Raw genomic sequence first — 25,919 nt, 5'->3', positions numbered from 1 at the left:
CTTCTGTTTGAAAAGTCAGAAATAGACACTTTTTTTTCTTCATCCATAATTTTCTATGATGTCATTTCATTCCTCAGCGAGGCTGTATCTAGGAAACTGACAGATTCCTTAATTTCTTTAGATAGAGAAGGCTTATAGAAAGCCATTACTTATTTTTTTTGGAAATGAGCCTTTTTCCATTTGAGTCCCTGGGACTCTCACATTAGCATTTGAAATGACCCTAAATAATATATGTTGCAGAGGATTGTGATGAAGTTGGTGGATGTAGATATCCAATCACTTTTATTACAAACGCTTCAAAAGACCCAGGATTTCATGAGTGTGGGCAACTCTGTCTACTCACAGAGCTTTCATTCCATCTAGACCTTAAAAGATGGTTTCTTGAGTTCATGCAACTCCCAAAATTCACCACCGGATGACTAACCTTTTGATAATGAGCTTCTCAAAACTTAATTAGGCTATTCCCCAGATAGCAATCCATTACCAAGCTTGTGATCAAAACCAGCCCTCCAAGTTTGGTTAGGACCTGACAAAGTTTGTGACCAATTGCAGTTGATCTTTATAACTGTTGATATCTCAAATGGTTAGTGCCTGGGTCCTTCTCATCTCTGGAATCTCTTGCTAGCTTCAGGTTTAGTGTGGGGTGTTGTGGGGTCATTCTAATCAAGCCTATATGGCTCAAGCCCCCATCCCATTGCACATCTATTGCAGAGCAATCAAGTCTCAAATAAAAGAGACAAAATATTTAATGGAGTCAAAATAACAAGGTAAATAACATTAGGGAATCAAGCAATAGAATTATTCTCAGCTCCCATTCAGAAATAAATACTTTCTCCCTTAGAAAACACAGTGGTGAGGAAATTATCTTATGTGGAAAAATGAGGTGGAGAATGGAGTCAGGCTTTTCAACTCTGCTCAGTGTTGTCTTGGTGGACATCATTAAGGTCCACTGTAACCTACTGAGTACAGATATTCACTTAACTTGCTCCAGATCTGTCAGGCTTCTGTTTGTGCTTTTATTTTTTTCCAGTTATACCTGTAAAGGACTTTGCAAACATTAAATTATTGTGTCAATGCTATCATCACCATCATCAACATCGATTATTATTGTTGTTATTCCTATTATTACCTCTATGTTTTATGGATTCCATTACAGATTTAGCCACACAGTATTTTTCCTTCTTTTCTGCTAAACGCAGGCTCCATCCACACCCCAGTTCCACCTCTCTACCTCCCCACCATCAACAACCCCTTTGCTCTTTCTAAAGCTCCTACCCCCAAAGAGACTTCCCATCAATCATAGCCCTTGCCTGGTAATGCCACCACTCAGACATACACACTCCTGAAAATAATGTCTGGGCAATTCCTCCAAAATATTGATGTTTTCTGGACCCCAAATATATTTTTCTTTTTCCCTATGGTCACAATACATGCAACATATTTGAAAATAACTACTTATTCAGCAGCCACCTTTATATAAATAAATCCCTACACAATTTCCTTTTATTCTAGATTTCATTTTTTAAAATCTAGAAATGCCCCTCCAAATAGTTTAATCCAACCCCCTCATTTTACAGTTAATGAAATGAAGGTGTGGTAAGAATATGTGAATTGCCCATGATCACATAATTAGTGCCAGAGCTGCAATTAGAATCCAAGTCCCCCGACTCCCATTACACTAACCTTTCCTCTCATCTTTCAAAACCAGGCCTAGTACTGCTGCTGTGGAGAGTGGAAGGGTAGTGATATCTGGTTCTAATGGTCTTTTGCAATGCCAGAGTATCCCAGATGCTGGCAGATTTTACCAGACTACAATGACTTCCTTTGATTACCAGTCCAGTAATGGATTGCCACAGATTAGCTGTGTTTTGAGGGACTCATCATCAAAAGATTGGTTATCAGGTGGTGAATTTTTTAGACCATAAGAACTCATGGGACAACTGAGTAAGGAGCAAATAGGTTGCAATCTCCATTAGTTAAGAGAGTCCCTATTCTAATGCAGTCCCAGAAGTCTTGACATATTTCAAGAATTTATTCATGTGGACCAATTTTGTTATAATTCTCTGCAGCAAATACTAGATAGTTTCATTTCAAATATTAATATGAGAGATTGGATATCAACAACTGATCCTATTTTGAGCCATGTAAAGGACCTAATTTATTTAAAAGACAAACTTGTATTGGGGAGGAGACTATTATGATAATATATGGAGTGTCTCATTAGTCTGGAGAACTCTCAAGGAAAAATGATGGAACCAGGAAACAAGTACCATGCTATTTGAAAATTAGTTGCAGGAAATGTAACATTTTCCCTGAAGAAGATTATAGAAATATGATCACTATCTTCAAATATCTGAAGCATTTTCATACAAAAGAGGAATTTGAGTAGTTGGATTTTTATTCTATGCTCTGGGGGTAAGAACCCAGCCTAATAGATGAACTTGCCAGAAATCAGACTTTGGCTTAACACAGTGGAAGACTTCCTAACCATTAGAACTGTCAAAACATTGAATGGGCTGCTTTAGTGAGGTGTGAGCTGGATGCCACTGGAGGTCTTCAAACAGATACTGGATGACTACTTGTCAAGGATGTCATAGAAATAATTCATGCTTTGGGAGAGGGGTTGTATGAAGTGACTTCAAAGGTCCCTTCTGATTCTAAGCGTCTGTTGTCCTACTCTCTCTGGACAGTTGCCTCAAACTCTTTCAAGCATTTCAAAGGTTGGGATATAGATTTATGTAAATACAAAAGCAACTGTGTTCCCTGGCCACTGCATTTCTCTCAGCTTACTCTGCTCTTGGATGTTACATGATTTAGAGAGGTTTCTTCCAACTCTTAGAGTTTTCATTAGGGATAAGTAAAAATGATCCCAAGAAGATGCTCAAGCTATTTCCTATTGATTGATAGGTCCCACATGGCTGATTATGTGTCAGGCCAAGGGATCAACAGTATAGCCTTAGACCTTTTTATTGCATATAATGAGAGAGAGAGAGAGAGAGAGAGAGAGAGAGAGAGAGAGAGAGAGAGAGAGAGAGAGAGAGAGAGAGAGAGAGAGAGAGCGCAATGAAATCAGTGGTGTTTTATTTCACATTTCTCCTTCTGAAAGCTAAGATATGCATCTGTGCCAAATCTTGGCAACTAAAATCCCTGTGATAAACTTATTCATCGAACTTTGAAGTAACAACTAATGCCACTGACCATTATGACTGGTAGGCAGTGGAAGCCCAAGTAATTGGTGTTTTATGAACTACTTCATGAATACCACATCGAATCCTCATGGTGCCATGAAAACGGCACTGGTAGGTAACACAGTTGTTACTATGTACAGGGTGGGCCAAAAGTCATGATGTATTTTTATAAAATCAGAATTGGGTGGTCTTATATTCATGAATTTGTTTTCAGACCAAAAATCAGTCTGAAAAGGTTAGCCTGGGGGCAGCTAAGTGGTGCAGTAGATAGAGCATCAGCCCTGGAGTCAGTAGGACCTGAGTTCAAATCTGGCCTCAGACACTTAACACTTACTAGCTGTGTGACCCTGGGCAAGTCACAACACCAATTACCTCACCAAAAAAATAATAATAAAATAAAATAAAAATTGCTTTTTCTTTTTTTAAACCAATTACAAGATTTGATTTTTCACATGTAGTATAAATTAATTTCCTATATATACTGCATGTGATGTTATGGTATTATAAATTAAAAACAAAAAGTAACAGAGTTATTAAACATTGAAACCCCTTCATGACTCTTGGCCTACCATGTTTATTAATATAATTATTTACAATAATACTTTCTGATAGGAAAGGATTTCTTCTTTTTCCTTTTATGCATGAAGATGAAGGGGATCAGATATTCTCTGGGAACTGTTGACAATTGATCTCAAACATAGCCAGAGCAGTGCCTGTCAGACTCAGTGTGGAGCAAAACCCTGATCTATGCCTATGTAGATGCTCTGCTTGTCTCATTGTGGGCAATATTCTAGAGATGTGTCTCTCAGGACTGAGCTGGGTTGGCTTTTGGATAAGACCCACAAAGTATTTTACCAGGTAAAGTCTTTTTTAGCTTTTAGCTTTAACTTGTCAAAGCCTGTGATCTTTCAGAAAAGAGGGTCACCTCCTGGGTATGATGAATCAAAATAGGACTTCAGTTGAGGACTAGTTAAAAAATATTGATTAACTGAAATTCAGACAGATGGAATCATCACAAAAATGTATCAAGCATCCATCCATCTCAGTTTACTTTTTCCTGGGATAGCTTAGAGAAGATGGAGGTAAAAACCAACATGCCTTGTTGAAAATGAAAGAGTTTATAGATGACACTAAATGTGAATATAGAGCACATTCACAGCAGGCCCTTGATAAAGATACATAAGTTTACTTCTAATTTAAAGTTACATTAAGGCTAAGCAACTGGTGGCCAACTGCTTGTATAGTGGGTTGATGACCAAAGAAATATATTAAACCATAAAATTCAAAGCTTTTTAAAAAAAGTGAAAGAGTTAATATAGTCAATGAAACTTCTGGGAACTAGACTAACTGGACAGTATCTGACTGATATACTTGCCCCAACTTACCTCATAGGATATTAAAAGACAAATAGGAGAGTACATTTGAAACCACTCTGAACTCTTATGAAGAAAGGCACTATGTATGCCCTAGTAGAATATAAGCTTCTAGAGGAAAAGAACTCCTTTCTTTCTTTCTTTCTTTCTTTCTTTCTTTCTTTCTTTCTTTCTTTCTTTCTTTCTTTCTTTCTTTCTTTCTTTCTTTCTTTCTTTCTTCCTTTCTTCCTTTCTTCCTTTCTTCCTTTCTTCCTTTCTTCCTTTCTTCCTTTCTTCCTTTCTTCCTTTCTTCCTTTCTTCCTTTCTTCCTTTCTTCCTTTCTTCCTTTCTTCCTTCCTTCCTTCCTTCCTTCCTTCCTTCCTTCCTTCCTTCCTTCCTTCCTTCCTTCCTTCCTTCCTTCCTTCCTTCCTTCCTTCCTTCCTTCCTTCCTTCCTTCCTTCCTTCCTTCCTTCCTTCCTTCCTTCCTTCCTTCCTTCTTTCCTTCTTTCCTTCTTTCCTTCCTTCCTTCCTTTCTTCTTTTCTTTCTTCCTTTCTTTCTATTTTTGGTCTTTACATTCTCAGTTCCTAACACAGTGTACATTTAATATGTTTATTGATTCAAATTGACTTGAGTAGAAGGTACATTCAGCTCTCAAATATCTATGCTAAGAAAAAAGATCAACAGCTGAGCTAATCCACATTGAAATTTAATGCTGAAATATCGTCAGGAAATTCACCTTAATGCTGTTTTGCTATAGTTAACTCCAGGAAAGTTAACATTCTTTGAATACACACCAACTAATAGCAGGATGGTATAGCATAACAGTGTACTCACTGGCAGAAAGAAGTCAAATTGAGTTAAAAATTTTGCTGGGGACTCTTTGGTTCTTGGTTTCTGAAAGTATAGAGTAGAGGGATCAAAATAGATCCCTGAGGTCACTTCTGGTTCTAGATTAATGCTCCTATCAACATATAATCTCAGATCATTTCTAACTCTTATTTGCTTATGAAATCCCTAAGAAAATAACTGTCATTCAGTAGAATTTGGCATTTTGACTCATTTATAATAAGACACACTACTGGTAAATTGTGAAGACAAAACAGGAAAAAAAAGAAATAAATCTATCTTAATGAAAATATCTTGAAATCATAAAATGAAAACCGAAGAAATTCCATGGTGGTTTATATTTAATATTTCTTTTTAGCAAGGATGCTAAAAATGTGATAAAGGTAATTCCAGAATTAAAATATGCTGGGGAAAGCTATATGCACAAAATTGAATCCTTATTATTTTATGCTCTTGAGTTGATCAAGAGAAGGCAAAATTCTGAACATAAAATGCAGCTACTATAGATGTAGTCAGTTTTCATTATTGTCAGTCTGTGGGCCACACATAGGATCCTTCATAATGGACATGATACAAAGATGTTCAGTAAGTTGTCCTAGATTAGTTATCAGACCAGCAATTTTATTAGATAATACATTATCTTGAGTGTGAGAAAACAGTTTGGCCTTTTTTAGGAAGCTGCTAATTGCCAATGAAAAGCGGTTGAGCAATCTAGCCTCATCTCCCCAGGAAGGGTAGAATAAATAAAGTATAAATAAACTCTCATTAAGGAACAGCAATGAATGAAATCCTATTGAAGCGAATGTATGTAGTCAACAGTTTACCATAATCAATTCATGGCAGATGCCACAAGATCTACCAAAATGAATGCCTAACGTCTGAGGATCATGTTTCTAGTAAAAATGTAGGGCAAGAAGAATTTGTAGTGACTTTTCTAGAGTGAATGATGTTTGCCTTTTGACTAGAACTAAGAAACAACTATCTTTGGCCAAAATGGAAGCTGGTTTTCATCTTAGAAGAGAATGTAAAAGGGAATGATAAATCAACTTTTCAGATTAAGAGGAAGAATGAAGTGTTTTGTTTTGTTTTAAATTGGAAGAAGGTGAAAGGTAGCAGTGATATAGAAAGCAAACAGATCTTAGAATCAAGAAGACCTGGATTTAAGTCAGCCTCTGACACAAATGGGCTGTGTGTCTCTGGGCAAGCCACTCAACCTCTCAGTATTCTAAGTACTTCTCTAAGACTAGAAGTCACCAAGCTGTTGCTGATTTTCATTAGTAAAAGGCATTTTCTCTTACAATAAAATCACAGGTCATGTAAAAAAAAAGTTATTTAAAAATGGGCTACAAGGGGCAGCTAGGTGGTACAGTGGATAAAGCACCGGCCCTGGATTCAGGAGGACCTCAGTTCAAATCTGGCCTCAGACAATTGACACTTACGAGCTGTGTGACCCTGGGCAAGTCACTTAACCATCATTGCCCCACCAAAAAAAAGGGCTACAAGAAAATTATCTAAATAATTGAAAGGAAATCTTGCCTGTGTTACCAGAAAAATGTGATACAAAGGAGAAAAAAAAATGAAGGATTACTTGGATCTAAGGAAGAGATAAAAGGTTCTCCCATAAGGGGCATAGGTTGACACATTTAGGAGGAAACTATAGTTTGTGCTCGATGTAACATGATATAAATATACAGGTACTCTCAGGAAAGAGATCCTTCAGTAAGGGCCAGAGGTAAAAGACACAATTAGTAGGTGGTTGGTGACTCCATGCTGATGGGGTAGTGAGATGACTGTTAATCTGACATCTACAACAGAAAGAGGTTCTATCTTCCTGGGGTATGTATTCCCTAAGGTAATCAACCCATCAATAAATGTTTTTTCACTTATTTTTTTTAAAACTTTATTGATGGGTTTTTGTAGGGTTTTTTGTTTTGTTTTATGGGTTTTGGGGGGGGGTTGTGGGGGCAATGAGGGTTAAGTGACTTGCCGAGGGTCACACAGCTAGTAAGTGCCAAGTGTCTGAGGCCAGATTTGAACTCAGGTCCTCCTGAATCCAGGGCTGGTGCTTTATCCACTGTGCCACCTAGCTGCCTCACCTTGCAATTTTTAAAAAATAATCAGGTGTACATTTATACAAATTAAAAATGAGGTTCTTAAAAATCTCAACTTGACCAGATATAAAACAATTTTAAAACCTTTAAAGATGTATTAAAAAAAACAGCCTTTTAAAAAAGAACTTGTCATTTCCAAAAAGAAACTTTGTTAGGTAAAAATAAAAACCCCAGCCTGCATGGATAATGCAAGAGTTCTTATTATCTGGTCAATTGCAAAAAAGCAAGCACTTAGGTCTTCCATACCAAATCTTTTGTTCATTTTTTAAATTATTTCCAGAATGTCATATTATTTCTTCTCAAGAGTAAGTCTTGAGAATGGGATTTGAATTTCTGAAACATAGCTTTAAAATAGTAATGGATTCTTCTTTGTCAGAGATGGACTATACCTAAGAAGTGTTAGTAAAAATCTACTTGCCTAAATTCTTCCAAGTCTAATCAAAAGGGATTTAACCTAAAGAGTGGGGGGATAAAACTATAAGGGTATACCCACCAAGCTATATCACAGAGAGTAGGTAGAAGATAAGAAAAATGGCAAGAAAGAAGACAGTGGTTCATAGGACATGAAAGAAAGATCCAAGAAAGGAGATAGGATGCATGAATGCATAAAATATGGATATCAACAAAGGAGAAGAAAGGAGGCAAATCTGACTTTACTGAGACTTGTTGGCATGAGATCCATGATTAGCATACCTTGCCAGAGCCATATTCAAAAGAAAAAGACTAAGAAAAAGAGAAGGAAGGATAAGAATAGCATTGTATATTAGGAAGATAAGTGAGGAAAATTATCAACCAGAGATTGGGGGAAATCACTGGGGAGAATGTATTTGAATGAAAATCAATGGTGGCAGAAATGGAAGCAGTATTATTGTAATATACTATGGGCCACCTAGACAGAAAGAAGAAAAAGTTGTCGAGTTTGTGGCATAGGTTATAAGCCTAATACAGGAGCATAATATAGTAGTGATGAAAGAATTAAATTATCCTGAAATTTACTGGCATACTCTCCTTATCAAAAGGAGTAAGTTCTTGTCTTGCCTATGTTTTGTCCTTCAAAAAGTAAAGGCAACAATGAGAGGATGTATTATTCTGAACCTGATTATGTTGAGTAAGGAGGCACTAGTAGAAAAAAAATGGAATCTTGGGAGGAAGTGACTTTTCTGCCTTAGAATCATGATAGATAATAAAAATCTAAGCATGGTTTTGGCATGTACCTTAGATTTTGGAAGAATGGATTTCAAAGACTTTAGGGAAAGGATAAGTATGTTTCCATGATATAAAATTCTATCGGGGCAGCTAGGTGGCACAGTGGATAGAGCACTGGCCCTGGAGTCAGGAAGACCTGAGTTCAAATCTGGCCTCAGCAGACACTTGACACTAATTAGCTGTGTGACCCTAACACAACTCCAATTGCTTCACAAAAAAAAAAAAAATCTATCAAGGAAGTTAGTCTAGATGGGAGGATCTTAAAAATCAAATTCCAAGGACACAAAGAGAAATAATTCCAATAAGATGGCAAAAGGCAAACTGACTGGAAATCTTTGTGGATCTACAGAGAACTAACTGATTAATTAATTTTTTAAAAAGATACAAAGAAAATGGGAGCAAAAGTAGGTAAAAGTTTGCTGTGTTCCTTTAATAATAGTGCCTAAAGCACTAAAATTCATAATAATCTTAAGCCAGTGAAATAACCTAAAGCCAACAGAAATACATATTTTTTTAAAAATCTGTATTGTGGAAAAGAAGATAAAAGAAAAGAATGGTGCTCAAGGGACATGGGACAATGATAAACAATAACAGAGAAAAGACAGGGCTACTCATCTCTGTTGCTTCTCTTTTCTCTGCTTAGGGGAACTGCTGTACTGAAAAAGACAGGACCTAAATGGTCAGTAGGCAATTAAAACACAAAATAAGAAAGAAAACAGTAAGAGAATACCTAAATGTCCTTGATAAATATAAAATATTAGGTCTAGACACACTACATCCCTCAGAACTGAGAAAAAAATGGCAGATGTAATTGCCAATTGTCAGTGATCTTTGGAATTTTGTGGAGAAAAGACCACAGAGTTAGGGAAGAGCAAATCTTGCCCCAGTTTTCAAAGGGAAAGAGCAGAGTCTGTAAATTATAGGCTGAGCAAGTTCAAATTCAATTCCTTGCAAAATTCTAGACTATATCATTAAGGCAATGGTCAGGAAACATTTAGAAAAGGAAGTAGTGAACAAAGAGAAGCAGCATCAATTCATCTTGAAAAAGCTATACCAGATTTAAAAAAATAAACATTTTTATTTAAAGTTTTGAATTTCGAATTCTATTCCTCCTTCCCTCCCCCTCCCTGAGGCAATAAGCAATCAGATATAGGCTCTACATGTACAATTATTTACAACATTTCCATATTAGTCATTTTGCATAAGAAGACTCAAACAAAAGAAAAAAATAAAAGAAAGAAAGTTAAAAATGGCATGCTTCAGGGGCAGCTAGGTGGTGCAATGGATAGAGCACTGGCCCTGGATTCAGAAGGACCTGAGTTCAAATCCAGCCTCAGACACTTAACACTTACTAGCTGTGTGACCCTGGGCAAGTCACTTAATCCCAATTGCCCCCCCACACACACACATACACATACACACAAAATGGCATGCTTCAGTCTGTGTTCAAACAACAGCAATTCTTTCTCTGGAGATAGGCTTCATCATTAGTCCTTTAAGATTGACTTGGATCATTGTATTACTGAGAATAGTTAAGTCACAGTTCTTCATCAAACAATATTGCTGTCACTGTTTACAATATTCTCCTGGTTCTGTTCACTTTACTATATAACAGTTCATGTAAGTCCAGGTTTTTCTGGAATCACTCTGCTTATCATTTCTTATAGCACCATAATATTCCATTACAATCATATACCACAAAAACTACCAGATTAAACTTATTTCTTTTTTTAGACAGAGTTACTACTTTGGGAAATCAGGGGATTACAGTAGATGAAATTTACCTTAATAATGAATCAACCCCAAAATGGCTATTAATGATTCAGTGAAAACTTTGAGGAAGGTCTCTAGTGGAGACCAATGCTATGTAACATATTTTTTTATCAGTTACTTGGAATAAGGCATTGATTTATCAAATTTATGAATGACACAAAACTGAGAGGGATAGCAAACACACAGTATGACAGGATACAAAAAAAAACCCTACACATTCTAGAACATTAAGCCAGTTCTAATAAAATTAAATTCAATGGGGATATAAATTTGTATACTTGGGTTAAAAAAGAATTGTGAAAAAGATCCAAGGGTTTTAATGCACGTCAGGCTGAATTTGAATTATCAGCATGATAGGAGAGACCAAAAAACTAGGCCTTCTTAGGCCACAGGAGAGTTGTGGTGTCCAGGATGTCTCCAATGGGCTCGGCCATCCTTGGACCATAGGTAGAATATTATGTTTAGTTCTGAGCACCATATTTTAGGTAGGGCATTGCTAAGCCAGAGATCAATTTAAATATCTAGGAGTATATGATTTGGAAAGGGGGAAGGGAACACACATTTATTGAGCACCTACTATATGCCAGGCACTGTGCTAAGAACTTTACAAATATATCATTTGATCTTTGAGAAAAGGGTCAGGAATACCTGCCTTCAAATAGGTAAAGTGTTATCATGTGGAAGATGGAGTAGTAGCCCAGTTTTACTTGCCTTCAGAGAGTAGGACTTCCTACAAAGGAAGGCAGTTGCAGGGAAGTCCAGAGTCAGGCTCCATGTATGCAGAAACTTCCTAGCTATTGTAGCCATTCCATACTAGAAGGTAGTAGGTTATTCCTCAAGCAAAGATTACACTGGCTTTTGTTGGAGAGGTAACAGAGGGGGTTCTTATTCCAATTTAGAATGGACTAGGTGGCTTCTGAAATCCCATCAAGCTCCAGATTCTCTGGTTGATTCTTGACTACCTGTCTGATCTACTTTACCTCAGTTTCTTCACCTGCAAAATTGAGTGATTTGGTTGGTTAACTTCTAAGACCCCACAAGAGATTTCTGACCTATAAGCCCATCTGAAGATCTGTCATTATAACATTTCACACTCCAGAGAAGAACATTTTTTCAGAGTGATATTAAAGACAATGGAACAGTCCATGAGCATTTGATTATGTACATCATAAAAGGAGGAGGGAAAGGAATAAGCAATTATATATTGCCTACCATGTACCAGGAACTGTGCTAAGTGTTTGGGATACAAATAAAAGCAAAAAGAGAGATAATCTGCCCTCAAAAATCTTACATTCAAATGGGGGTAAGAGAACACCCATAAAAGGGAGCCGAAAGGAGAGGGGATGGGGAGAGAAAGTACCTCTGTTAGGGGATGGTGGCAAAGTCTAGAGAGAAGCATAACTGGGAGGGAATGAAACATGGATGCCCTAGGTCCGTCCCCAAAACAGAGGCCCCTGGAAGGGACTCGGCAATGGAAGAAAGGGGCCAGCATGGCAGAGGAATGTTCCAGGCACTGGGAAGTTCAAGGTTGAAAAGGCAACGAGTCATGGTGACAGAGTCCAGAGAGTCAGAAGCATAGTTGGAAGGGGCAATAAGCAGTGTTCTCAACTCCTAGAGAGAGGACATTCCAGCTACTGTTTCTCATAGTCTAAGCTATGGTGATTTTTTGTTTTGTTTTGTTTTGTTTGGGGTTTTGTTTGGGCAGGGCAATGAGGGTTAAGTGACTTGCCCAGGGTCACACAGCTAGTTAAGTGTCAAGTGTCTGAGGCTGGATTTGAACTCAGGTACTCCTGAATCCTAGGCCAGTGTTTTATCTACTGTGCCACCTGGCTGCCCAGATATGGGGTTTTTGATGAGATTTTCACAATCTAAATGACTTCCTTAGAAATCTTTGCCATGATACACAAAGAAATTGTTGAATTGTGAATTGATCTGTTATGGGGAGTTGAAAATATTGATTGGCGTTCTTCCTATAGATGTGACAAATTTACTTAGTTGCAGAGCTACATCAGATTACTTAAGGTGAGGGGGTAGAAGATAAGAAATTAGTACATTTAGCAGAGTATTGTCTTGTTGGAAAGTAACTAAAAATTTTAAACCCTTTGACCCAGAGACTCCACTACTAGAAGTGTATTTCAAGGTTACCAACAGCAAGGAAAGTCTTTTGCACACAAAAAGTTCATACTACTATCATTACTGGTGATAGTGAAACGTTGGAAGAAATATGTCCTCAGTGATTGGGTAATGGTTGTACAAATAGTAACAATATACAAATGTCAAGACTTAATAAATGCTGTTTCTATCTCTCTATGTCTCTCTCTTTGTCTCCCTCGACCTGGCACCTGGGTGGTACAGTGGCTAGAGGACAGAACTACTAGCTTTGTGATCCTGGGCAAGTCACTTAACCTCTATCTGCCTCAGTTTCCACATCAGTAAATAATAGCTCCTTCCCAGTGTTGTTGTGAGGACCAAATGAGATGACGTGTAAAGCACTTAGCAAACCCTTATTAATAAAGTGCTATATGTTAGACGTTGTGATGGTTATGATGACCACGATCATGAGGATGACGATGGCAGTGACACTGTGGAATGTATAAGACAGGCCGGCAAATTCCTGACCAAGAGGGAATGAGGCTGGACACAGGAAGGTGAAAGATGTAAGAGACAGCATCAGTGATTTGTGGATCATCCATTCATTTAGCCTATACATGCCTTTCTTTACTTTTATCTCAGAGGAGGGAAAAACTAAATGAAACAACCCATCCCTGGATTTCATCTTATGTGTTGAAAGGGAAGATTTCCTCACAGAGGTTGCTTCTTTTGGGGGGGGGGATGAGGGAGGAGGCAGGGTCTGTTTTTTTTTACAATAAAATGAATATTATTTCTACTTAAGCTGTAGTTGTAAAAGTGAACACACTGTTCTATTCACTTGTTCACCTTCAGCTTTCTTTGTTCTCATTTTCCATCTCATTTCTCCGAAGACTCTGCCTTTATGCTCTCTCTCTCCACAGTTAACAACTCCTCTCTTCCCTGGCTCTAGTGCTGCCCCCGGAGACTTTCTGATCGATGAAGCCCTTAATCCAGCTGTTAGGAAACCCCCCGGCTCTCACTGCCGCGGAGTAATGTTGCTCTGTGTGCTTTTTAAGTACAGCTCTTCTGAGGCCCCAGAGGTACTGTTGCATGGAGATATTTCATTGTTCTCATTGTGGAATTAACGTGTATTTCTTGAAAAAGAGACCCAAAAGGACCATACCAAGACCCACGGGGACTTAAGCCAAACTGATTCATGAGCCCCTAACGCGATAAACGGCACTAATTTGTTCTACCTCAAAGTGAACACAGATAGTAATTGTTTTGCTGAGCTATGAACTGAACCAGTTCCCTTTCTCCCTGACTCCCCCTCCAAAACCACACACTACAACTGAAACAATTTGACTTGCAAGAGAATCTATCTCCCCAGAGAAGACCTGGGTTTATTCTTGTGAAATAATTGTGAAATTTAAAAATTGGAGTATTAAATAAAAATATCCTAATATTCTCTCATCCCTACCTGAAATAAACTAGTAGCTTAGATCTTGGTATTTGCTAGTGCAGTGGAAAGCATATTGAATTTTATATTGAAGGACACAGGTTCAACTGTCGGCTCTGTAGCTATCTATGTGATTTGTTTGGGGCATTGACCTCTCTTAGGCCTCAATTTCTTCATCTACTTTTTTTTTTTCAAAAAAGGATAGGACAAGATGACTTCTGAGGTCCCCTCCTTAAATTCCTTTGTTCCTATCATTGACTTTCCTTGGCCACCACCTACATAGAGCTCTGGTTATCAGCAGAAGAGAACAAACTTGGAGAATAAAATAAGGAGGTAGAGAATGAAATTTAAAGGAGTAATCAAGGAGGAAGTGAAGTGAATAAGCAGGAACAAACCTTTATAGAGTGCCTACTATGTCCCAGGCACTGTGCTAAGTGCTTTCTAAATATTATCTCAATTGTTCCTCACAACAGCCATTGGGGTAGGTGATATTTTTATCTCCTTTTTACAGTTGAGGAAACTGAGACAAACAGGTTAAGTGATCTGACCAGGGCCACACAATTTGTAGATGTATAAGGCCAAATTCAAATTCAGATCTCACTGACTCCAGGCCCAACATTGTGTTCGCTATACTACCAGCTACCAGTTATCAGCTACCATATACATAGACATACATATACACATATACATATACATATACATATACTTACATACACATATACACATGCATACAATACATGCATATACATATATTGTGTATATACATACACATATACAAAAATGAATTTGGATATTAGCTGCATGTTCTGAAGGATGAGTTCTTGATGGAGCTGCAAATGTGTTGCAGAAATTCTCAAATCATCTAGGATGTAAAACTCTAGGAAACCAGAGAATCCTAGAGCTGGAAAGGACCATGAAAGATTAACTTCTTTCTTGCTTGCTTTTTGCTTGAGTAGGTGAAAATCCAAAACATCTTGGACAGATAACTGTCCATTTTCTTTTTTCTTTAAAATTGAATTTCGGGGGCAGCTAGGTGGTACAGTGGATAAAGCACCAGCCCTGGATTCAGAAGGACCTGAGTTCAAATCTGGCCTCAGACACTTGACACTTACTAACTGTGTGACATTGGGCAAGTCACTTAACCATTTCCCTGCCAAAAAATTGAATTTCTCTTGTACTTTTATGTTTCTATTGGAAAAAATTTCTCTCAGTCTCCCTCTTTCTCCCTCTCCCAGAAAGCCATCTCATGTAACAGAACATTTGTTTTAAAAAAAGAAACAGAAGTCATATAACAGAATATTTTAAAGGAAAAATGAAGAAGTGAAAACAATCAATATACTGAAAAACTCTGAAAACATTTGAAATGTTCCATACCCATGAGCCTCCTACCCCTACAAAGGAGAGGGATGGGGCTATCTCCTCATATCTCTTTTGGGGTCAGTCTTGTTCTTTGTAATTTTGCAACATTTACTTTTCATTGTTTTGTGCTTATTCTTTCCATATTGCATGGTGGTGGTCCTTGTGTGTAGTTTTCTTGGCTCTGTTTACTTCACCCTGCATCATTTCATGTAAATTCCTGATCCTCTGAAGGCATCACATCTGTCATTTCTTACAGCACAGGGTTATTCCATTACATTTACATATCACATTTTGTTTAGCCATTCCAAAGTCAATGAGCATCTCTTTGTTTTTAGTTCTTTGCTACCACAAAAAATGCTCCTATAAATATTTTGGTGACTATGGGTATTTCTTATCAATGATCTCCTTAGAGTATATATCTATTAATGGAATGTCCAAGTCATTTATATAGGTATTTTAGCCACTTTATTGGCATAATTTCAAATTGCTTTGCAAAATGTTTGTACTGATTCACAGCTGCACCAACAGTGCACTAGTGCCTTTGCTCAATCCCTCCAACAATTACTATTCTCATCTTTTGTTATCTTTGCCAATTTGCTGGGTGTGAGGTAGAACCTCGGGATTGTTTTGATTTGCATTTCTCTTATTGGTTATTTGGAACATTTTTTCTATCGTTCTTAATATTTCACAATTCTTTTGAGAACTATTTGCTTATATTCTTTGGTCACTTAGTTACTGGGTTTTTCCATTCTTTTCTTGAGGTTGTTAAGAAAAAAAGGTACCAAGTCTACTTTATTGATGTATTCCAGTGCAAAGAGGGTCCCTTTACCCAATTCTTCCCATCTACCTACCAACCTAATCGCTTTTTCCCTTTCAAAAATTTATCTGTAAAATGGAAGGTAACATTCAACATAGTGACTATGACATCTTAACGTGCAGTAGACATTCAATAAAGATTTCTTGGTTTGATTTAGTGGCAGTATGCTGATCTTTAGCCAAATAGCAACCTCAGGTTTTGGTTTTGGTTTTGGTTTGTTTCAATCCTTTTGTTCCTCCTACTGGAGTCAATAATCTGAAGTCCTAATTTTGGTCTGTGGCTGATTGCTTTAGCAGAATGGTATGGTGAACAGAGTGTTGGACTTAAAGTAAGAAGGCCTAGGTTTGAGTCCTGGCTCAACCGTACACTAGCTATATGACCCTACATGAGTGACATGGCAGCTAGGTGGTGCAGTGGATTTTCCTGCTATTGTTGTTCATGCATTCTTGGTTTTTTTTGCAGGGCAATGAGGGTTAAGTGACAGCTAATAAGTGTCAAGTGTCTGAATCCGGATTTGAAATCAGGTCCATCCTCCTGAATCCAGGGCCGGTGCTTTAAACACTGTGCCACCTAGCTGCCCCTATGTTCATCCATTCTTTTTTTTTTTTAAATTAATAAAGTATTTTATTTTTTTCCGTTACATGTAAATATAGTTCTCAACTTTTGTTTATACAAGCTTTACAATTTCAGATTTTTCTCCCTCCCTCCCCTCTCTCCCCGCTCCCCTAGACAGCAGGTAATCTGATATAGGTTATATATATATATATACACATACACATAATAACATTAATCCTATTTCTGCATTAGTCATGTTATAAGAGAAAAAATCAGAGCAATGATGAAAAACCTCAAAATAGAAAAAAAACAACAGCATCAAAAACAAAAGAAATAGTATGGTTTGTTCAGCATCTATACTCTGCAGTTCTTTTTTTTTTTTTCCTGGATTTGGAGATCCTCTTCTATCACGAGTTCCCTGGAACTCTTCTGTGCCATTGCATTGGTGAGAAGAATATAGTCCATCACAGTAGATCGAAACTCAATGTTGATGATACTGTGTACAATGTTCTTCTGGTTCTGCTCATCTCACTCATCATCAGCTCACGCAAGACCCTCCAGGTTTCTCTGAACTCCTCCTGCTCATCGTTTCTTACAGCACAATAGTATTCCATTGCATTCATATACCACAACTTGTCCAGCCATCCCCCAATTGAATGTTCATCCATTCTTGAAGAGGACCAGTGATATCAGGATGATGTCTCACAGTGGATAGAGCATCAGGCTTGGAGTTATTAAGAATACAAATTCAAATTTGGTCTCAGAGACTTACTAAGTGTGTGAACGTGGGTAAGGTAGTTAACCTCTGTTTGCCTCAGTTTCCTTAGCTCTAAAATGGAAATAATGATAGCACTTACCTCCCAGGGTTGTTGTGAAGATTAAATGAAATAATACATGTACAGTGCCTTGTACATAGTAGGCAGTATATAAATGCTAGCTATTATTGTTACTAATGGTTGTCATCATTATCCTCATCATCATTGTCCAAGCATTGTAACTTTCCTTAGCTATAAAATGAGAATAATAACACTTAACAGCACTCACATCACGGCATTGTTGTGAAGCTAAAACAAAATTATAGAAGTAAAACACATTGCAAATCACGAAGTGCTATATTCCAGCCCTTGTTGTTGCTGCCATCTTGCCCATGGAATCCCTGACACTTTCATTTTTGCTATTTGGTGTACTCCTGAAATGCAACGAGATGAGGTTATAGAATGGAATTAGAATGGAAATGGGCATGAGGAAAGAACAGTTGGTCACCACATGTTTCAATATAGTAGAGACCCCTAGAGTCTCAGAATTAGAAAGATGCTTAATGACTAGCTTGCCTAAACCATATTCTGAACAAGAATTCCCCCACAATAATATCCGAGTCATGGTCAATTCCATCTTTGCTTTAAGATTTCTTTTTGTGGCAGCCATTTCCACTTTTCTTGAGTAATTTTTCCTTTATGTCAAGCCTAAATCTGCCCTTTTTTTCTTTTTGCAACTTCGTATTATTACTCTTAATGGTACCCTCCGGGACCATGTAGAGAAAAGTCTAATGTTCCACATGACAGCTTTTCACATACTAAAAGACAACTAACATGACCTCCTAAATCTTTTCTTCTTCAGGCTAAACATTCTTAGTTCCTTCCGATTTTCCTCGTATAGTATAATCATCAAACCTTTAGCCACCTTATTTGTTCTCTTCTGGACACACTCAGGCTTACCAATGTCCTTTCTAAAATGTAACCAAACACAATATTCTAAATGTACTTTGGTCAGGGCAGAGTACAGGACAAGTACTTCCCTAGCCCCTAGCCTTCCTGGGCACTGTTTCTCTCATTGTTATAAATGACTAATTTTCTTCTCTCTCTCTCTCTCTCTCTCTCTCTCTCTCTCTCTCTCTCTTTCTCTCTCTCTCTCTCACACACACACACACACACACACACACACACACACACACACACACACACACACACAAACATCTTTCAATAAGCTTCTGAGGATCTCTATTTCTGTTTCCTACATTGAAGCTATTCTCCATGATATGTCTTGGAAAAAATAGTTTTCTCTTTCCCTCTTCATTTTTAGTTTCTTTTATTTTTATTAAACATTTTAATTTAAAGTTTTGAATTCCAAATTCTATCCCTTCCCCTTTCCCTCCCCTCCCACCTTCCTGAGGCCTTAAGCAATCAGATATAGGTTATATATGCATTTTTAGTTTCCGGCCCTTTTGATTAGACTTGCAAAAAAAAAAAATCGGTCAAATCAAATCTTACTAGCTTTTCTAATATGTATTTCATTCCCAGCCAGGATCCCATCTTTCCTATTTTAAAATTTTTGTACTGAAATCTAAATTCTTTTCTCAGATAGCATCTTCTTAACTAGTTGATCATTTCCCAGATCTTTTATTATCTTCTATCTTCAGTAGATCCACGATCTCATTGTCATGGATATTCCCCATAAACAGTGTAGATCACAGCTGTCCACACCTTCTCATTCTATACAGTTCTTGATGATGTCCTCATATAAATCCTTCAGAAGGAGTAAACTCAACATACACAGACCCTTCTTTTAGTTCTATTGACATTATATTGACTCTCACACAGTGTACAGGTTGCCCATCTGTTGGGACTCACTCTCAAGTATCACAGGGGAAATGTTTATGTTAAAAAGAAGGGACTTTATTGTCTACCGAAACTAAGGGTTGTGGAAAGTCGTGCACAATTTCCCAAATACAAACCAGCCCACACTCTATCTCCTCCTTAATTCTGGGTCCAGCTCACTGTCTGTCTCCAATATCTATCCCAGATATGTGTCCTGATGAAACATTGTAGGGACTATGAACATTGTGATCTGAAAAATAGGGATTTTTCACTGATTTTTTTGGTGGGAAAGGGGAATAATAAAGCTGAATTTCTCTGTGTGACTGTAGATCTCATTTAGGAAATTTTACAGCATTCTGTGGATTAATGAAAAATGTCACCTGTAAATAAGAACATTTTAGAGGATACCCTATTTATAGGGAATCCCTCTCCCACTTGAACCTAGTGCTGGGCATCTCCTGTGAAAATGGTAAACACCTTTAACAAGTATATGTGTCTCACTATTTTATGTCTCCCTTAATATTAATCATCGGAGAATCATTGAATAAAGCTATAAAAGTTATATAATAAGTCTCCTTCATTCAGCTAATGATAGTAGAGTTTAAATTCTCAAAAATGCACCAAAGAAATAATTGAAATGACCATCATAAGCATGATTGTTTTGTCTATTTCAAACAAAAAAAACTTCAAGAAATGTTCTCTTAAAAAGTTAGGGGTGATATTTTGTGTCTTAAACCAGGAGCTTTCTTTTTTTTTTCTGGGCAATGAGAATTAAGTGACTTGCCGAGGGTCACACAGCTAGTAAGTGTCAAGTGTCTGAGGCCGGATTTGAACTCAGGTCCTCCTGAATCCAGAACCAGTGCTTTATCCACTGTACCACCTAGCTGCCCCCAAACCAAGAGCTTTCTAATCCTTGCATCATAACTTTTATGTATATATCCTAGGCCTCCCATTAGAGCCTTTCCCCTTAAGGGAAGAGACTGGGATGTTATTTGATCTTGGTAGCCCCAGTAACCAGCACATCATAGGTACTTTGGGGGGGGCAGGGCAATGGGGGTTAAGTGACTTGCCCAGGGTCACACAGCTAGTAAGTGTCAAGTGTCTGAGGCCGGATTTGAACTCAGGTACTCCTGGATCCAGGACCAGTGCTTTATCCACTGTGCCATCTAGCTGCCCCACATCATAGGTACTTAATAAATATTTGTGGAATTGACTTAAATCCATGCACAGCTCATTACTGAATCGGGCAATCCGTAAACATCCTCCCCTCTTCTCTCCTCTCCTCTCTTCTCATCTCCTCCTCTCTCTCTTCTCTCTGTGTCTATCTCTCTCATTCCCCACCTCCACATATACATAAACACATTTTATTTACACACACACACACACACACACACACACACACACACACAGAAAATGAGAAATTCTATCCATTCTGAAGAATAAAAGCCACTTCAGGGATGCCACAGCTAAGGAACTGGGAGGCCAGGGAACTGGCTCTGGATGTTTTGAATCAGAGCATTGAAGAGGCAGGCATGCAGTCATTTTTTAGGCATACTTCCTGCCCAGCTACCCCCTCAGTTAGCTCTAAGAAGCTCTGGCTTTTATAATTAGCAACTGGAAGATTAGATGGTCAAAACCTAACTGAGTAATTTGTACACTGATTAAGTTTGACTGCTTAATTGTCCTCACTTAATTAAGGCAGTATGGAGAATATCTCAGTGCTGTCTGCTGTGGGGCCAGTTGACAAGATGTGTTATGGTGTTACTCATAAAACTGACATGTACAGTAGGAGAAGCATTTTAAACTTTTCCTAAGGGATGAAAGCCCTTGATTTTTGCTTTATTTTTCTTCTCTTCTTCCCTCCCCAGAATCCCTCCTGTCACAAGAAACGCCTTAGGCAACGTTGTTAAGTAAGTAAAGGTCTTTTGGTGAGTCATCCCTTTCTACTTTTTCTTGGTATTCAGGGTCCTTATGTTTTTCCTAGTTCCCCAGGCCTGCCTTCTTTCAGCAGTTCCTCATGTTCTAGACTTTTCCATTCCTCTTCTATATAAATACATGCGCTATCCACCCCTTTTTTTTTTTAAACTCCCCTTAAGGTCCTGGCTTTCTCTTGTTTGTTTATTTTTTTGGTGAGACAATGGGGGTTAAGTGACTTGCCCAGGGTCACACAGCTAGTAAGTGTTAAGTGTCTGAGGCCGTATTTGAACTCAGGTCCTCTTGAATCCAGGGCCGATACTCTATCCACTGTGCCACCTAGCTGCCCCCTGGCTTTCTCTTTATCTCTTCTACCTGTCCTGCCCCATCAGACTCAAAGTAATAAACATTAGAGGATAGTCTAGTGCTAATATTGGGGTACGTGGTAGGGATTAGTCATGAACATCATCACCCTACTTCCTTTTACTTCTCAGCACCATGGGGAAGCTAGTGATATGAAGTGCAAATTAAGCATATTTTTCACGTAGGGAGCCCAGTTCCCATATATCTCTTTCTTCTTTGATACCTTTGAGTTATCAAACCAATCTTCAGTCTTGTGGATTCCATTTCATCAGTGTTCCTCTTGTCCATTCTGGTCTTCTTTTTTTTTTTTTCCACTGCCACTAGACTAACATAGGCCTTTCTTACCATCTTCCTGGAATGTTACAGTGCACTTCTTTTTTTTTTTTCTTTTTCTTTTTTTTTGCAGGGCAAGGAGGGTTAAGTGACTTGCCCAGGGCCACACAGCTAGTAAGTGTCAAGTGTTTGAGGCCACATTTGAACTCAGGTCCTCCTGAATCCAGGGTCAGTGCTTTATCCACTGAGCCACCTAGCTGTCCCCTCCAGTGCACTTCTAATAGGTTTTCTAGCCTCTTTTATCAATCCCTTCCAAGGCATCCATCACCCTGTTGGCCATACTTCTTTCTTATGCAGAGGCCTTGTCGTGTGGGACCTATGACACAGTCTAATTCTAACTATCAACTTATGATTATGCCATTCCTCTTAATTGAAGCTCTCCAATGTCTCCCCATTATCTACTAAGTAGAATTCAAATTCTTTTTTTGGCATTCAAGGCTCTCCTCAATCTGATGCCACCTTTATCTTATACTATATACCAAAAATTTTAACCAAATTTAATTACTTGCTATCTTTTGTACTTATCCTACACTTTCTAGCCTCTGTGTTATTCCTTTCTCTGATCCTTTGACTGAACTTTTCTCCCCTTACCTTTCCCCTTGGTCTCTCCTCCCTATCTGTTGAATTCCTATCCATCTTTTAAAGCCCAACTTAAAAAAATACTCCTCTGAGAAGTCTTCCCAAGATGATACCTTCAGATCTATGAAAAAAAATTCTATAGAATTGAATTATACATCTTTATACTTATTGTACACATTTGTGTGTTTTGAGATTGAATCTCCCTCTCTTGCCCAGGTTGGAAGCAAAGAAGCTGCTCACAGGCTTATCCCAGCATTCAGCTGGTTCATTTTTTCTGACCTTGGATGGTTTGTTCCTTCTTGGGCAGCCTTCTGTCCCTCCCCTACCTACTTCTAGGGGCTTTCTCATATTAGCAGCAAACTTAGCATGGACACCAACTTGGCTTCAACCATAATTCAGCTCTGACTCCCAAACTCAAGGGATTCAACCAGAGTAGGGATTACAAAAGTGTACCACCCGGCCCTTAGTCACCTGTATTTATTTATATAATTATACACCTTGTCTCTCATATTCTAAGCTGCACAAAGGTAAGGACATGTTATCTATTTATTTGTTTATTTTGCAGGGCAATGAGGGTTAAATGACTTGCCCAGGGTCACACAGCTAGTAAGTGTCAAGTGTCTGAGGTCAAACTTGAACTCAGGTCCTCCTGAATTCAGGGCCCGTGCTTTATCCACTGCACCACCTAGCTGCCCCCAGATGTGTTATTTAAATATTGAATATACTCATATTTCATGAGTAACATCCTTTGTATATTTTGTTGTTATTTAGTTATGTCCAACTCTTCATGGCTCTGTGGAGCATACTGTCCATGGGGTTTTCTTTACAAAGATACTTGAGTAGGGGCAGCTAGGTGGCGCAGTGGATAGAGCACCAGCCCTGAATTCAGGAGTACCTGAGTTCAAATCCGACCTCAGACACTTAACACTTACTAGCTGTGTGACCCTGGGCAAGTCACTTAACCCCAATTGCCCCGCAAAAAAAAAAAAAAAGATACTTGAGTAGTTTGTCATTTGCTTCATTGGTGGATTAAGGCAAACAGAGGGTAAGTGACTTGCCAGTGTTTAAGGTCACCTTTGAATTCCAGTCTTTCTGACTCTAGGCCCAGCGTTCTATCCACTGAGCCACCCAGTGGTATATAATAAAGTTGAATCCAATTGAACCTAAGTTTAGGTCATGTGAGGCATTTACTTTCCTTTAAATTCCCATAATTTGAGTAAGCAACTGCCAGGGAGATGGTGGTACCTGGGTGGTAGGCACTGGGTGGGACCAGAAATGATTCCCATAGAAATGGATAACTGAAAACATTTAGTATGCTTTCTGCATACATTCTAAGGCATTTAGTATGCTTTTTAAACATGGAGATTAATTAGATGGCTCCTGATTATGGTTCTCTCTTAATCTCTGAGGAGCCAGAGGTAAAGTCTAATCAGAGGAGAAGTTATTTATCTTTGAATCTTCTAGACTTCCTGCCTACTTTGGTGTACTGCTTGTTTCTCCTGTTTTTCTAAGAGTGTGATAATTACACATTTTCATTTGTTGTCCATTTACCCTAAAGCTTCTCAGAGAAATAATTTTACTGTAATCATACAGCTTTCAAAGTACTTTTATATCTGTGATCTCTTTTTTAACTTGATGCAAGATAAGCTTGATGGCCAGAACCATCTCATTTTTGTCTTTCGTGTCCCCTGCCCTTGGCACAATGCCTGACCCATGGGGGATTTTATTGGTATAGGGAACTCACAGGAATAGAAACATTCTGAGGGAGGGGACATGAATTTGAATGGGAAAAATATTCCTTTATTTTCACTAGAATTGTTTTCCTTTGTAAGCCTATATTTTATTTAATGCATTTAAAACCATTATTCTGGGAAGGGGTCCAGAGACTTCACCAACTTATAGAGAGTTGCCTAGAGGACAGAGATTTGCCCAGGGTCATGCAACCAGCATGTGTCAGAGGCAGGGCTCTTAACTTCAAGGCCAACTCTCAATTAGTTAGAGATTATACCTCTTGTAACAATCCATTAAGGCAAAATACTTAAAGAACAATGCTGGACCATGACAGGTGCTCAGTAAATACTTATTGATGGAGGTATAAAAGTCTATGATTCAGAAAACCCTTTTAGGAAGAATCAGAAGGTTGTTTCCTTAAGACCCACAGGAGGTGAAATCAATTTAAGATTATCTCAAAGGCTGGCTTTTGTACAGAGTTCTCTCGCTCCATCTAGTGCGATTGATCCCTGTCTTGTGAGTCATTGTGGTTTAGTGATAAAAGTGCTAGACTTGAAGGTGAGATTTGTTTTTGTTGTTGTGGTGGTGGTTTTTTTTTTGGGGGGGGGGGAGGTTGTGGGGCAATGAGGGTTAAGTGACTTGCCCAGGGTCACACAGCTAGGGAATGTCAAGTATCTGAGGTCAGATTTGAACTCAGGTCCTCCTGAATCCAGGGCCCGTGCTTTATCCACTGCGCCACCTGGCTGCCCCCTTGAAGGTGAGATTTGAATACAGATCTTCAGAAACTCCAGTGCTAGCCCTGTGACTATGGGATGCCATTCATCATTTTGAAATCTCATTTTCCTTATTTGTGAAGAGAATAATAATAATTCCTATATTCCCAACCTCCCAGGGTTGTTGTGAACATCAAGCGAAATAATATGAAGAGTTTTGCAAATCTTTAAGTTCCAGACAAATGACAATTATTAACATATTTACTACTTATCTCCTTAGCTATAGACAGGAGAGTCTTGGAGTCAACGGGAATGCTAATATTTTCATGATAATGGGGAAAGACAACATATAGCTTAGGTTGACTGAGGGCAAATAAAAGCTAGGAAGAGGGATGGCACATTGTCAATCTCCAGAGGTATTGACAGGGCTTGATGATGCATCATTTCAAAGAAATCCTCCATAATTTCTAGTATATTTGTTCTCCTAGACTAACGAAATTGTCTTAAGTTTCAAAACAAAATGTAGATTTTCACTTGGAGATGCTGGGCAAAGTCTGCACATTTCTTCTCAATGGTTCGTTTCAGTTGTGTCCAACTCTTCATGTCTTCATCTGGAGTTTTCTTGGCAAAGACACTAGAGTGGTTTACCATTTCCATCTCCAGTTCTTTTTACAGATGAGGAACTGAGGCAAACTGGGTTAAGTGACTTGTCCAGTGTCACACCGCTAGTCTGTCTGAGGCCACATTTGAACTCGTGAAGATGAGGCTTCCTGATTCCCAGCATACTGCCCTATCCACTGAACAATCTGGCTGCCCCAGGGAGTTTTGGGTGGGCAGTGATTCTAGATAAATTACCTTCAGCTATTGGTTTTCCTGTTGTCCTTTCAAGTACTTTTCCCATATGTTAGAAGTGCACATGTAGTAATAGTCCCAAAAAGCAACATAATAAAATGTC

At 38.3% G+C, this 25,919-nt stretch overlaps 1 protein-coding gene across 6 annotated transcripts in view; it reads left to right on the top strand.

The window, feature by feature from the left end:
- Nucleotides 1-25,919, top strand: part of LYPD6 (LY6/PLAUR domain containing 6) — a 151,274-nt gene that overhangs the window by 76,608 nt on the left and 48,747 nt on the right. For 3 of the 6 annotated variants that reach the window (XM_043995431.1, XM_043995430.1, XM_043995426.1), the window contains exon 2: nucleotides 21,200-21,241. The exons of 1 other annotated variant lie outside the window; for it this stretch is intronic. The gene's annotated coding sequence lies outside the window, so the exon portion shown is untranslated. Of the gene's footprint in view, nucleotides 1-13,488; nucleotides 13,648-21,199; nucleotides 21,260-25,919 lie in introns of all 6 variants that reach the window. 2 more of the 6 variants (XM_043995428.1, XM_043995429.1) reach the window with 2 other exon arrangements.

The sequence above is a fragment of the Dromiciops gliroides genome, chromosome 3 (genome assembly GCF_019393635.1).
Source record: "Dromiciops gliroides isolate mDroGli1 chromosome 3, mDroGli1.pri, whole genome shotgun sequence".
Lineage (NCBI taxonomy): Eukaryota > Metazoa > Chordata > Mammalia > Microbiotheria > Microbiotheriidae > Dromiciops > Dromiciops gliroides.
The sequence above is the reverse complement of the archived record's forward strand: the minus strand, read 5'-3'. Positions and strand labels throughout refer to the sequence as shown.